Source organism: Papio anubis, chromosome 8, assembly GCF_008728515.1.
Source record: "Papio anubis isolate 15944 chromosome 8, Panubis1.0, whole genome shotgun sequence".
Taxonomy (NCBI): domain Eukaryota; kingdom Metazoa; phylum Chordata; class Mammalia; order Primates; family Cercopithecidae; genus Papio; species Papio anubis.
Window position 1 is genome coordinate 72,624,620 of NC_044983.1, and position 12,361 is coordinate 72,636,980.

At 38.0% G+C, this 12,361-nt stretch overlaps 1 long non-coding RNA gene across 3 annotated transcripts in view; it reads left to right on the forward strand.

Moving 5' to 3' along the window:
* Positions 1-12,361, forward strand: part of LOC103886903 — a 103,409-nt gene that overhangs the window by 6,517 nt on the left and 84,531 nt on the right. The gene's annotated exons all lie outside the window — the stretch shown is intronic.

The following is a 12,361-nucleotide window of genomic DNA, read 5'->3' on the forward strand; positions in this document are numbered from 1 at the left end:
TATTTATGGGGTACATGTGATATTTTGATACATGCATATAATGTGTAATGATCAAACTGGGGTAATTTGAATATCCATCACCTCAAATGTTATTTAGTGGTATTGGGAACATTCCAAATCTGGTAGGTATTTTGAAATATACAAAAAGTTATTTATATATATAAATATATGTAATATATTTATTAATATATTAATAATATATACCATATATGTGTATGTATGTATAAATGCCATATATATACCATATATATTCATTATATATATATATGACATGTTTTCTTTTATACATTTATCCACTGATAAACACTTAGGTTCCTTCCTTACCTTGGCTATTGTGAGTAGTGCTGTAATAAACATGGGAATGTATATAGTCTCTTTGATGCACTAATTTTCTTTCTTTGGGATGTATACCTAGCAGTAGGAATGCAGGATCATATGGTGGATATATTTTTAGTTTTTTGAGGAACTTTCATACTGTTTTTTACAGTGGCTGTGCTAATTTACATTTCCCCCAATGGTGTGTGAGTGTTCACATCCTTGCCAGTATTTATTATTTTTTGTCCTTTTGAAAATAGTCATTTTAACTGGAGTGAAGTGATATAATTGTGGCTTTGATTTGCATTTCCTTGATGATTAGTGATGTGGGGCATTTTTTTTTCATATACCTGTTGGCCATTTATATGTATTCTTTTGTGAAGCATCTATTTAGATCATTTGTCCATTTGTAAATCAGATTATTTGTTTTTTTGCTATTGAGTTGTTTGAATTTCTTATATGTTCTGTTTATTAATCCCTTGTTGGATGGATAGTTTGCAAATATTTTCTCCCATTCTGCAGGTCGTCTCTTTATTGATTGTTTCCTTTGCTGTACAGAAGCTTTGCTTTAGTACAGATAAGAAAACAAAAACTTGAAAAGATTAGGCCACTTCCTGGGTCACTTAATTATTAGTAGAAGCTCTTTCCACTGCAAATAATGATGATAATAGTAATAAAATTAAAGTATTGGTAGTTGCTTATGTTTATTGAGCACTTACTAGGTATTAGACACCTTTCAATGCATTTTATATGTTATAATCTTAGATTATTACAACTTTATAAAGTAGGTACTATAATTATCTCATTTGATAAATGATGAAATTGGATTTAAGAGAGGTTAAAGTGTATTCCCAAGATCCACAGTGAGCCAATAGATTGGCAAGATTTGAACTCCAGTTGTATGGCTCTTGAGTTCTCACTCTTAACACTATAATAAATTGTTCCCTAAAGATCCATGCTACGAGGCAAAAGGTGATGGTGCAGCAGGAAGATATGAAAGGTTGTAATTTGTCAGGCAGATGAGATTATCCCTGACCAAGTTATTATGAAATGCTGTGGCACTAGTAATGTATCCGACCTGGCTCTAGAAGGCTGGGTAGAATTTAAGATTCTGGCTGTTAGAGGAAAGAGCGTAATCAGCTGAGTAAGATAGCTGGAGAAGCATAAGATGGAAGACACCAGCTCACAGCGTCTAGAGCTGCATCAGGATGAGGAAAAGTGGGAGATAAATTTAGAAAGCTGGTTTGGGGCCTGGAGATAGTTATGTAAAAAGAGAAAATGAATGTATTGTTTATTTAAAAAACTGAGTCTTGAGTTTTATGACTAGTAGTTTAAATCAACTACATCTTAAACGGTTTAGTGGCACTATTATAGAGATAATATTTGGGTAGAGTTGAAACACACAGAGAATCAGATTGTATAGATTGTATGAAAATATGAAATTTAGTTTCAGTACAGTACAAAAGAAAACTATGAATGTACACTGTACATTTTGTGAGGTTAAACTTCTTGACACGTTAAAAAATGTGTTAAATTTATATTTAGTTTCAGCAAAACTGCATGAATCATTATATATCAACATGTACAGGCATTTTTTTTCTTATAAAAATAGTATTATTGGTGATTACATTCAAAGAACATTAAGCATCCCACTAAAAACAGAGCTTATAGAAATGAAGAAAAAATATCGTTATGATGGTATTTTAGTTACCTGGGAGTAGGCCTTAAAAACACAAGTATTTTTTCCTCAAAACATCCAGTTTCACTAGATGAAAATTTAATTTTGTAGGATGTCTGTACTGTTCAACTTTGATTATGGTGTGAGCTTTCAATTTAGACAATTTATCATTACATGGAGAGGAATTTTTTCTCTTAAGCCAGATTGAGTTTTCTTTCCAGGGAATAGATGAATCCAGGAGAAATTTTTCCACAGCTTATATCTAGCCAAAAGCAGTGGCCATGGAGGAATGGACAGCTCATTGAATAATGACAAAAGGAAAATATGTAATATATTTTCCTATAGTCTCTCTTTGACCTTGACATATCTCAAAATTCTCCTCTTCATAGATTAAAGCAGTTTACATTTCGACTCCTAAATTTGGGGGTTGGACTTCTGCTTCAAAACAGTACAAAACAGGCAGTTGATAATATAAAATATATGCAGAGGCCTGACTGATTTGTCTCTGACAGTTGTGTGACCTTTGGAAGGTCTCTTAACTGTCAAGGCCCTCAGTTTCTTAATCTCTCATCTGCTTGACATGTCCTCTAAATTTTTTGTTTTGTTTTAATGGATTAGGATTCTACAGACCAATTTTTTATGGCTGCAGTTTCAACCTGATTGTGCAGTTAAACATGTGGGCTTTTGTGCTGTCTATATGTTTTATTTGAAGTCATCTTTCCTATGTCTGCAGCTTTACAGGAATAACATAATTACATCCATAAGAGAAGCTAAGTCCTAAATTCCTAGCCTAGCCCAAGTTTGGCTCCTATTCTTGCTAATTTTGATCTCAAAATTTAGGAGAAGCTACTCCCTCTACCTCACAGGCAGACAGATTCTGTACCATCCCTAGAGGAATGATCTTGAAGTCCTTTCATTTTAAAATACCTCCCTTTTCTGTATGTATTTAAGTGTTTGTACTGTATATCTTACTTCCATAAAAGAGGAAGCCAGTGAGGTAATGAGGAAAAAATATATGGCAATTATTTGACCTGACATCATTAACCTTAACAGCCTCAGCATCCAATACCTAGCTTCATCCCCAACCCCTATGCTCCCACCCCTGGAAGACTGCAATGACTCTTAGAAACAGGACATTTCTTTGAAAAGAAACCTTTGGAACTCTGGATAGGGTATTTTGAACAAGAGTTCTTCACTCATTACTTCAGTTTCAGGACGAGTCTGAGGTCAATATTCTTATATCACTCAAAAAATATGAGTAGAATAAAGGATTATATACATAACACTAGCATTTCACATGATTTCCAAACAGAAAGTATCCAGAAGTCCTGGTTTTTCTTGAGTTTCTGAATTAATGAATTTTTCCTCCTCATTTTAGAAGGATATAATGATTAAAAATTGTTCCCAAGTACTTCTGGGCCATAGAAATTCTCCGACAGTTGGATAAAGAAGATTCTGTAGAGTTACAAGAACTGGGCTTGAAGTTAAGGAGACCTGATAGCTTACATCCACATACTCATTGAGTTGAGTGCCCTTGAGCAAATGATAGAGCAGCTGAGGACTTTAGTACCTCATGTGAAAATGAAGAATATGGGCTAGATAAATTTAGTGAACTTTTATAATTCTAAATTTATGTGATTCTTTTTTTTTTTTTTTTTTTTTTTGAGACGGAGTCTCACTCTGTCACCCAGGCTGGAGTGCAGTGGCGTGATCTCCACTCACTGCAAGCTCCGCCCCCAGGGTTCACGCAATTCTCCTGCCTCAGCCTCCCTAGTAGCTGGGACTACAGGCGCCCGGCACCACACCCGGCTAATTTTTTGTATTTTTAGTAGAGACGGGGTTTCACGGTGTTAGCCAGGATGGTCTTGATCTCCTGACCTCGCGATCTGCCCATCTTGGCCTCCCAAAGTGCGTGAGCCACCGCGCCCAGCCTAAATTTATGTGATTCTAAAAGTAAGTTGCCAAATGTCTGTAGATACTTTGGATTACACTCAGGCACCAAGGCGAATGTCAACAGGTAGTGCTGCTTAGCTAGGCTTTGACATCATCCAGAGTAGTAGAGGTGGAAGTTTAATTCACTTGGTTTCCAAAAACTTCTGAGGGATGGGTTGCCCTGAGAATATAAGACAAGGCTAGTCTTTGCTACACCATCTTGAAGTGTTTTGTTTTATAATCAGTTTACAGATATTTAGTAAATTTAAGATGACTTTTAGCCATTATTACAGAAAGACAGTATAAAATCTATGATTTCTTTACTTATTCCTTTTAAATCCTATTATTTAAAAATTATCCTTGTTAGAAAATCTTACTAAGGTTTATTAATCCAATGGCAATCAATGAAATAAGATTTCATTGATTATACTGAATGTATGACACTGTATTAGTCACTTTGGGAGGATATAAACATTTATGGGAACGTGCTTGCCCTTAGTTTGTATGTTAGGAGAAAAGTCACAAAGAAATAAAATATGAAGAAGAATGAAAGAATCAAAATGCTCAGGACATTTTGCAGAAGAGTGGAATTATTCTAAAAGAAAGAATGTATCCTTTGGATTTTTAATGAAATAATTTTGGGAGTACTTTTTAAAATTAAAGATTATTTTACTTAGAAGCAGATTGAAATCTTTCTTTTTCCAGCCTGCAGAGCTCTCTTTAAAGATGAATGTTGCAGTGGTATTTTTAATTATTAAGGCTGGGCACTTATTTCCTTCTTACACTCACACACTTCCAGGGGGATTTGGAACATGGAAGAATTTCATAGCTATTTAGAGAAATGAGAACGTAGGTCTTTATAATTGCAAACGTTACTTTCCAGTTCTAAGTTCAGGCTCTATTCTCCATGGTATTGAATCTTCCAAGTTGTGATACATCAATATAATGTATGATCTGTGCCTGAACATCCAAACATTTGTAAGTTTCTAGGATGGATGAAGGCAAGTTTGTTTCAGCTAGCTTTGTTATGGTTTACTTTTTTCTAAGTGCTTAGTAACTTACCAATTAAATATATAATTTGGAAAATAAAATGTGATGATTTTTTTTTCTTTCACAAGTAACTGTAGCTCAAACACAAAGCAATACTAATGTAGTCTGGCTGTCTATGGGCAGATTACCTGAAGCAATGTCTGAGCATGTTTAGTCATAAGCTTAAGACAGCCCGAAAATATTCATTTTGGGAAAATAATGATTTCTGCTCACCTATCAGAACCTCAAACTACATATGTGCTTAAGTATCATTTAGTGAAGGTAAATATTTTTTTTTAGACATGGTCATTTTATTTAATAACAATACATATACCAAGTTATCACTATAGAATGTAAATTCAGGTTAGACAAGAGAATTTCAGAAGTGTAATAGCATTGTGTAGTATATAAAAGTGTGTATACACTGTCTGACCAAACCAGGTTGCTCATAAAACATTAATCAATTATATTATAGGTAATTTGTTTATTTTAATGTTTACAATTCTTATGGAGAAAATAATCAAAACACACATTTATTTATTTATTTAGAGACAGGATCTCACTTTGTTGCCCAGTGCAGTGATGTGCAGTGGTGTGATCTCGGCTCACTGCATCCTCTGCTTCCCAGGCTCAAGCAATTCTCCTGCCTCAGCCAGCCGAGTAGCTGGGACTACCAGTGTGCGCCACCATCCCTGGCTAATTTTTGTATTCTTAGTAGAGACAGGGTTTAATTATGTTACCCAGACTGGTCTTGACCTCCTACACTCAAGAAATCCACCCACCTCGGCATCCCAAAGTGCTGAGATTACAGGCATAAGTCACCGTGCACAGCCAGCAACGCACACGTTTAGAAAGTATTTACCTTTCCATGAGTGCTTAAAATACAAATTTCTATTTCAAGATGATATTTAAAAATTATTCTAATATAACAGCAGCAAAAATATAATTCTACAATTACAAAAGAACTAAACTAGAATCCATAAGTTATTCTCATTGTTTATAATTATGATTCTTTAATAAATACTACTAGTATGAAGCTCTATTGTAAGCTTTCTAGATTTGGTTTAAACACATACACATACACACTTTCAGCTGTGGGAGGCTTTACAGATTCTATTCCATGCGCTTTCTAGACAGAGCTCTAAAAGAGCCAGCCAGTCCACAAGACAGATAGATAAAAAGTTAAATTAACTGGGGCAAATAGGACTCTTATATAAAATCCAAAACATGTGAGATTCTGCAGCAAACTGGGAGTACTTCAGGGTTGGCCTGCTGTCTTCTTTAGAACTAATTTCACCTCGATAGTTTAAGAAGGTGGACATTTTAACACTATCAAGTGCATTTAGGTGACATGTTTCTTTTGTGTTAACTTGACTCCCCTGAATGACCTAGTTGGTAAACTAGTCAGGAATAGTTCGATCCCCAGGCAAATCAAGCCTGCAAGAAAGGAAACCAATATTCAAAATGCCGTGTTACCATCTGAACCCACTCAAATAGTTTATTTTTAACATTAATATGTAACTTCAGTAATGAGATGTCTAACTAAAGCAAGCTCCCCCAACAAGACCAAGACAGCTTCACTTCTAAGGCTTAGGATTGCCCAGAATTCCTAATACGTGGAATAGCCCAAGAGTCATTTCTCCTACAACGAAGCCTTGGGCTGCCACACGCATGTGGATCAGATGAAGGGACATTTTAGTATTTCCTCTGCTCTTTGATTTGTATAATCTGTATGCAACAATTGCTGCAAAACCTGCTAATCCAATGGGGATGAATGGTATGTCTTTAGCTTTTCTAATAAGTTTGGATCCCTGATCTTTATCATATGAAGAAAGGGAAGCATCTGTGTCTGTTGACATAGTGATTGCTTTAAGAATCTAGAGCGAGCAAACCCCTCACATGCCAGCTGGCTCAAAGCTAAATATTTCTTAAGTATTGTCATATATAATTTTTAAAATAATGCTGATTTATAATAATGTACTATAGGTGACTCAGATTTCTGATTAAAGGTAGGCTATTTCCCTCTATTTTATAAAATAATAGTAATGGTTAATAGTACCAAACATCTGCCACACACTATTCTAAGTGTTTTACATTTATTAATCTTCATGCACTTTACATTTGCAACAGCCCCGTGTAGTAGGTGTTGTTATTACCACATTTCCATTTTACAGATGAAGAAACTGAGACACAGAGAAATTAAATAAATTACCTCAGATCAAAAAGTTTATAGGGCCAGAATGTAATATCAGGCACCCTGCTCCTGGCATTAGTGTTTTTATTACTATACTATTCTTCCTCTAAATATAACAGTCTGCACTTCAGCTCCTTCATTTAGACATGGAGCCACATTCTAAACTTGAGCACCTGCAGCCAAAATCTGTCTTTCAGTTAATCACTCAATACTGAACGAATGAAATGGAAAGAAGTCAAATAACTAGCTTATAGTCAGAACTGGCTACATTATTTGCAGGACTAAGTCCATAAAGAAACTGCTTGTTCAAAAAGTAGGAAAAAAATGTATAATTAAATATACTAAAATATAAAGCTTTTCCTTTATTTTATAATCTTTCTCCTGTCATGATCTTTTTTGTTTGCCATTTAGTGTCATCTTAAGAAAGGAAAATTAAAATTTAAAATGATTAGCATACATTTTACCATTCATCTGTGTATTGTGCAATACCTATTTTTAAATGCAAATATGGGAGTATTTAATTTGTATGTGGAATCACCAAAATTCCACTATGGTTTTATTTTTATTTTTTTGTAGTTTGCACATGAATACCTTTTTTTTCCTTACCCAAACAGTGGAAACTGTATAAACTAACTCAACTGCTTTTATTTTACTTCTTGACATGCATACATTCTACCAACATTCTCTACCTTCAGCTTACTGATGAGTGATGAAAGACAGAAAGAAAATGAAATATGGGTTGTCCTGCTTTTTTCTTTTCCTCCTTTGTCATCATTTTCAATGTAAGTAGGTCATTAATACAGGAAACTAATATGCATAAGAAAGTATGATAAGTTTCCTTGGTTGTTCATGTTTCTTAGAACACTATTGTTTTCTTTCTGTGTTTGAAGCAAGCTCTGGTTGGAATAAAAATCATGGCCTTTTGGGGCTATCAGTGCCTTTGCTTCCTCAGTAGTGGACATAAGACACCGACCTTGAATACTTGATTTGATTCTCTGTGAACTTCCACTTAGCATGGGTCCACGAGAATCCTGTGCTCCTGGACATCATGAACACTGTGTGAATTGGGAGCTAAGGAATAGAACAGACCAAGATACTTGCATTTTGCTTTGTATCTCCTCTGTTCCCATGTATATTCCCCTGAAACACTGGACTTCACTTATGAATATGTTTAAATATGAAATTGCTGGCAATTTCAGCATGGCAATAGCAGATCCTTTTTGAGTGCAAGGCACTGTATGACTACACAGGTCCTACACCTCTGAACTGGGCCCTGCTCAGGGCCATTAGATGAATTGAAAGCTGGATTGGCCTCACACCGTTTTTCCAGTCAACCCTAAACATGGTACTAAAGATAGAAAGAGTTGGCCTAGAAAGGTTAGGTGTGATCACAGGTGATCAAGCCAAGGTGAGATTGACTTCCAAAGAATACCTGCCCTTTGACCAAGAACTCTTAAATATCCAGTCCCTAGTTATATCTGGCAGCCAGTAGAAGTGGTGAGGACTGCTTCTGAACAGGGCGTGGGTTACCTGTGTGGAGAGGTTCTGAAGTATCTTCTAGCATAGTTGAAATGGTAGATCTTTCTACAGAAGGGAAAGGTGGCAACTTCTACACACCAAGAGAATCCAGAGAGGGTTGCAGAGTCAACATCCTCGGGAAAATCCAGATAGCACTGTCACAGTTATCAAAATCTGTAGTTTTCCTTCCTAGGGCTCTGACCTTCACATAGCAAACCTGATTTGACTGAGTTTTCAATCATCTTTGGAACTCTGCAACTCTCACAATTAGTTCTCCTAGCCATTTGATTGTCTCTCTCTCTCTCTCTCTCTCTTTTTTTTTTTTTTTTTTTTTTTTTTTTTTGAGATGAGGTTTTGCTTTTGTTGCTCAGGCTGGAGTGCAATGGCATGATATCGGCTCACTGCAACCTCTGCCTCCTGGGTTCAAGTGATTCTCCTGCCTGAGACTCCCGAGTAGCTGGGATTACAGGCATGTGCCACCACGCCCAGGTAATTTTGTATTTTTAGTAGAGACAGGGTTTTCCATGTGGGTCAGGCTGGTCTCGAACTCCTGACCTCAGGTGATCCACCCACCTCAGCCTCCCAAAGTGCTGGGATTACAGGCGTGAGCCACCGCACCTAGCCGAGTATTCCTCTCTTTTAATATGCTACTGCCATTCAAGCTCTGTGGTTCTCACACTTAGCTATTAATCACATATTAATGTCAGGCAATCTTACGCTATCCTTCTAAAGCACCTAATTTCAACAAGGCAGTAACCAGCCAATTTCACTGTGTTGGCAGGCATGATTCATCCTATATATCTCATACGCCAGCATCATGGTGCCTTCCTCAGCATTCCCTTTCACCAGGACATTTTTACAGGTCATTATCAACAAAATGATTAGCCACTGAACTTCACCTTGTGCCAGGGGCTATTCGTCTCCTACCTGCCTATCAGGGCAGTGTCCACTTTTCCATTAAGTGGTTGGTAGGCCAGTGCCAAATCTTCATCTTACACCTATTTTCTTAAACCAAATTTGCTCTCACTTCTTTTAGTTTAGATCCTCCAAAATGCAAATGCTTAGGCAAAATTAAGCATGTAAGGATTTTAGTAGAGCAAACATCTGCAGGCAAAGAAATAGGGAGAGAGTTAGACAAGGGTGGGAAATCTATTAGACTGTGAATGAGGGAGAGCAGGAGAGAGAGTGTGTTGAGGAAAGGTGCCTAAGCTGCTTTACAGAGGAAGGTAGGGTCAGCAAAGCTGCTAAGGTTGGTCTAAAAAGGGGTACCGAGTATCCCAGGAACAATTCTGTTTTAGGATTCCAACTCTCCCTCACACAGTCTTTGGTGAAGAGCAGGACATGACAGGCATGGCCTCTACTCCAAGGCAATGAAGGGTGTATCACTGGAGCCCCTCTAGGTCAAGTGTGCACCCTGTATTAAAACCTGCACACACATTCTCATGGCCTTCACAGACCCTCACACTGTTTATCTAGTAGGACTTTACAATTGTTAATAATTGTTGACTGCTCTTCCAGATGGAAAGTTTATTGTGACGATCTTGTTTCCGTTCCATCATTGTAGATGTACATCATTGGAGACAGATAAACCTTTTGTTCAAAAGTCTTGTGGGAAAAAGGAACCACATTCAGACCAGTTGCAGAAATCAATCCAAGCTTTAAGGTCTGTGTCAGTTAGCATTTGCTGCATAACAAACAACCACAAAACGTTGCCAGTGTGTAATAGATACTTATTTAGCTCAAATGTCTGCAGGTCAGTAACGTTCAGCTGATTTGGGTTGGGCTCTGCTGCACAGCTCTGCTCCAAGCCTTAGTCCAGCTGGACGTGGCTCTTCAATGAAGTTTGGGCTCAGGTCTGTCCACATGTGTTCAATGGAGGCCCAGCCAACAGGGAGCTCTTCTCATGGTGAAGAAAGAGATATAAGACAATGTGCCCAGCTACTAACCACATGTCAATTCCCTGCTTGTGGTCTCTCTTCTAGCGGTCTATTGGCCAAGGCAAATTAACAAAGCTAAGACGAAAGTCAAGGAGAGAGGCATGGCAGGAGGGATGGGAGAGAGGACCTTTAAACAGTAGTCTATCACAATGCTCTTTCCAGCAAAGACAGACTAGCCATATGCGTTGGTAGGAAAACCAACTTGGATACCTCCCCTGACACACAGTGTCCATCAGCATAGGCCTTATACCATTCTTTGGCATACAGGAGAGGATGATGCTCCAAAGTGTGGAGGACATATCAGAACCAACCAGGGGGATATTCTGAAGTGTTTCCTTTTTTATCTCTTGCTGTGTGAGAAACACCTTGTAGTGAGCCACTATTATCCATTCACTCAGCAGATACAGACTAAACAACTACATACGACAGACTCAAGGTGGGGCCCTGAGGAGACAGGGAAGATCCAGCCCCTCCCCTTATGTGATATAGTAAAAGAGACAGACACTAGGAAAAAATAATAATGATTAAGCAAATATTTAATTACAATTGAGGTAAGTGAAATAAGGAAAAAGTAACAGGGAAAACTGAGTTCGCCTGACTGTTGAGGAAAGATTACCTAAGAAAGAGACATCTGAACTGTGATCTGAAGAATGAGCAGAAGATGCCTCAGTTTGATGGGTTAGAAGTTGAGGTAGAAGATTCCGGAATGGGGTTCCAAGAAGAAGGAATAGCAGGAGTGATGGTCCTGGGACCATCTCACTCTGTCACCTATGCTGGAGTGCAATGGTGTGATCTTGGCTTGCTGTAACCTCCGCCTCTCGGGTTCAAGCTATTCTCCTGCCTCACCCTCCCAAGTAGCTGGGATTACAGGCGGGCACCACCACACCTGGCTAATTTTTATATTTTCAGTAGAGATGGTGTTTTACCATGTCAACCAGCTGGTCTCAAACTCCTGACCTCAGGTGATCTGCCCCCCTCGGCCTCCCAAAGGGCTGGGATTATAGGCGTAAGCCACTGTGTCCCAGCCCATCAGTCAATTTTCAAGTCTGAAACCCACTGGCTGAAGAGGTGACTGGGTCCCTAAGTGGAAGCCCTCTTGAACTCTCTGACATTTATATACCATGACAATCACCTCATCTTTCCCCAAAAGGAATTACATGGACTTGGGAAATAGCACACTGGGTAGACAGGAATAGCAGAATATTTGAGGAGTATTGGACTCAAGTTCTGAGTTGACATTGAAGCCAGAGACCCAAAGTGTCATCATGGCCTCCTGTTGAGGTGGGGTTATGGAGGACAGGTAGTAAATGAAGACCTAACTAAAATTCATGTCACAGTGAGTCCACTTGTCCCAATGACCCACTCGATCATTTTTCCAGTCCCCAAGTGTATAATCAGAATTGATATACCAGGCAATTGAATTCTTACATTGGCTCTGTGGAGAAAAACCTATTATAATAGGGAAACTAAAGAGAAAACTTTGAAATTCCCTCTCCCTAACCCCCAGCCAAGATAGTAAATCAAAACAATATTTTATCCCAGTAGAGATGGTGGAGATAAGTGGCACTATTAAAGAGCTAGATGATACAGGGGTAATGGTCTCTGTCACATATCCATTTAATGCCATTCTGGCCCCTGCAGCAACCAGATTGATCCAGGAAAACGGCTGTAGACTAATGCAGGCTAAACAAGTAGTAGCCATGATTGCAGCCGCTGCACCAGATTTGGCACTGTTGCTAAAACAGATCAACAAGGCCT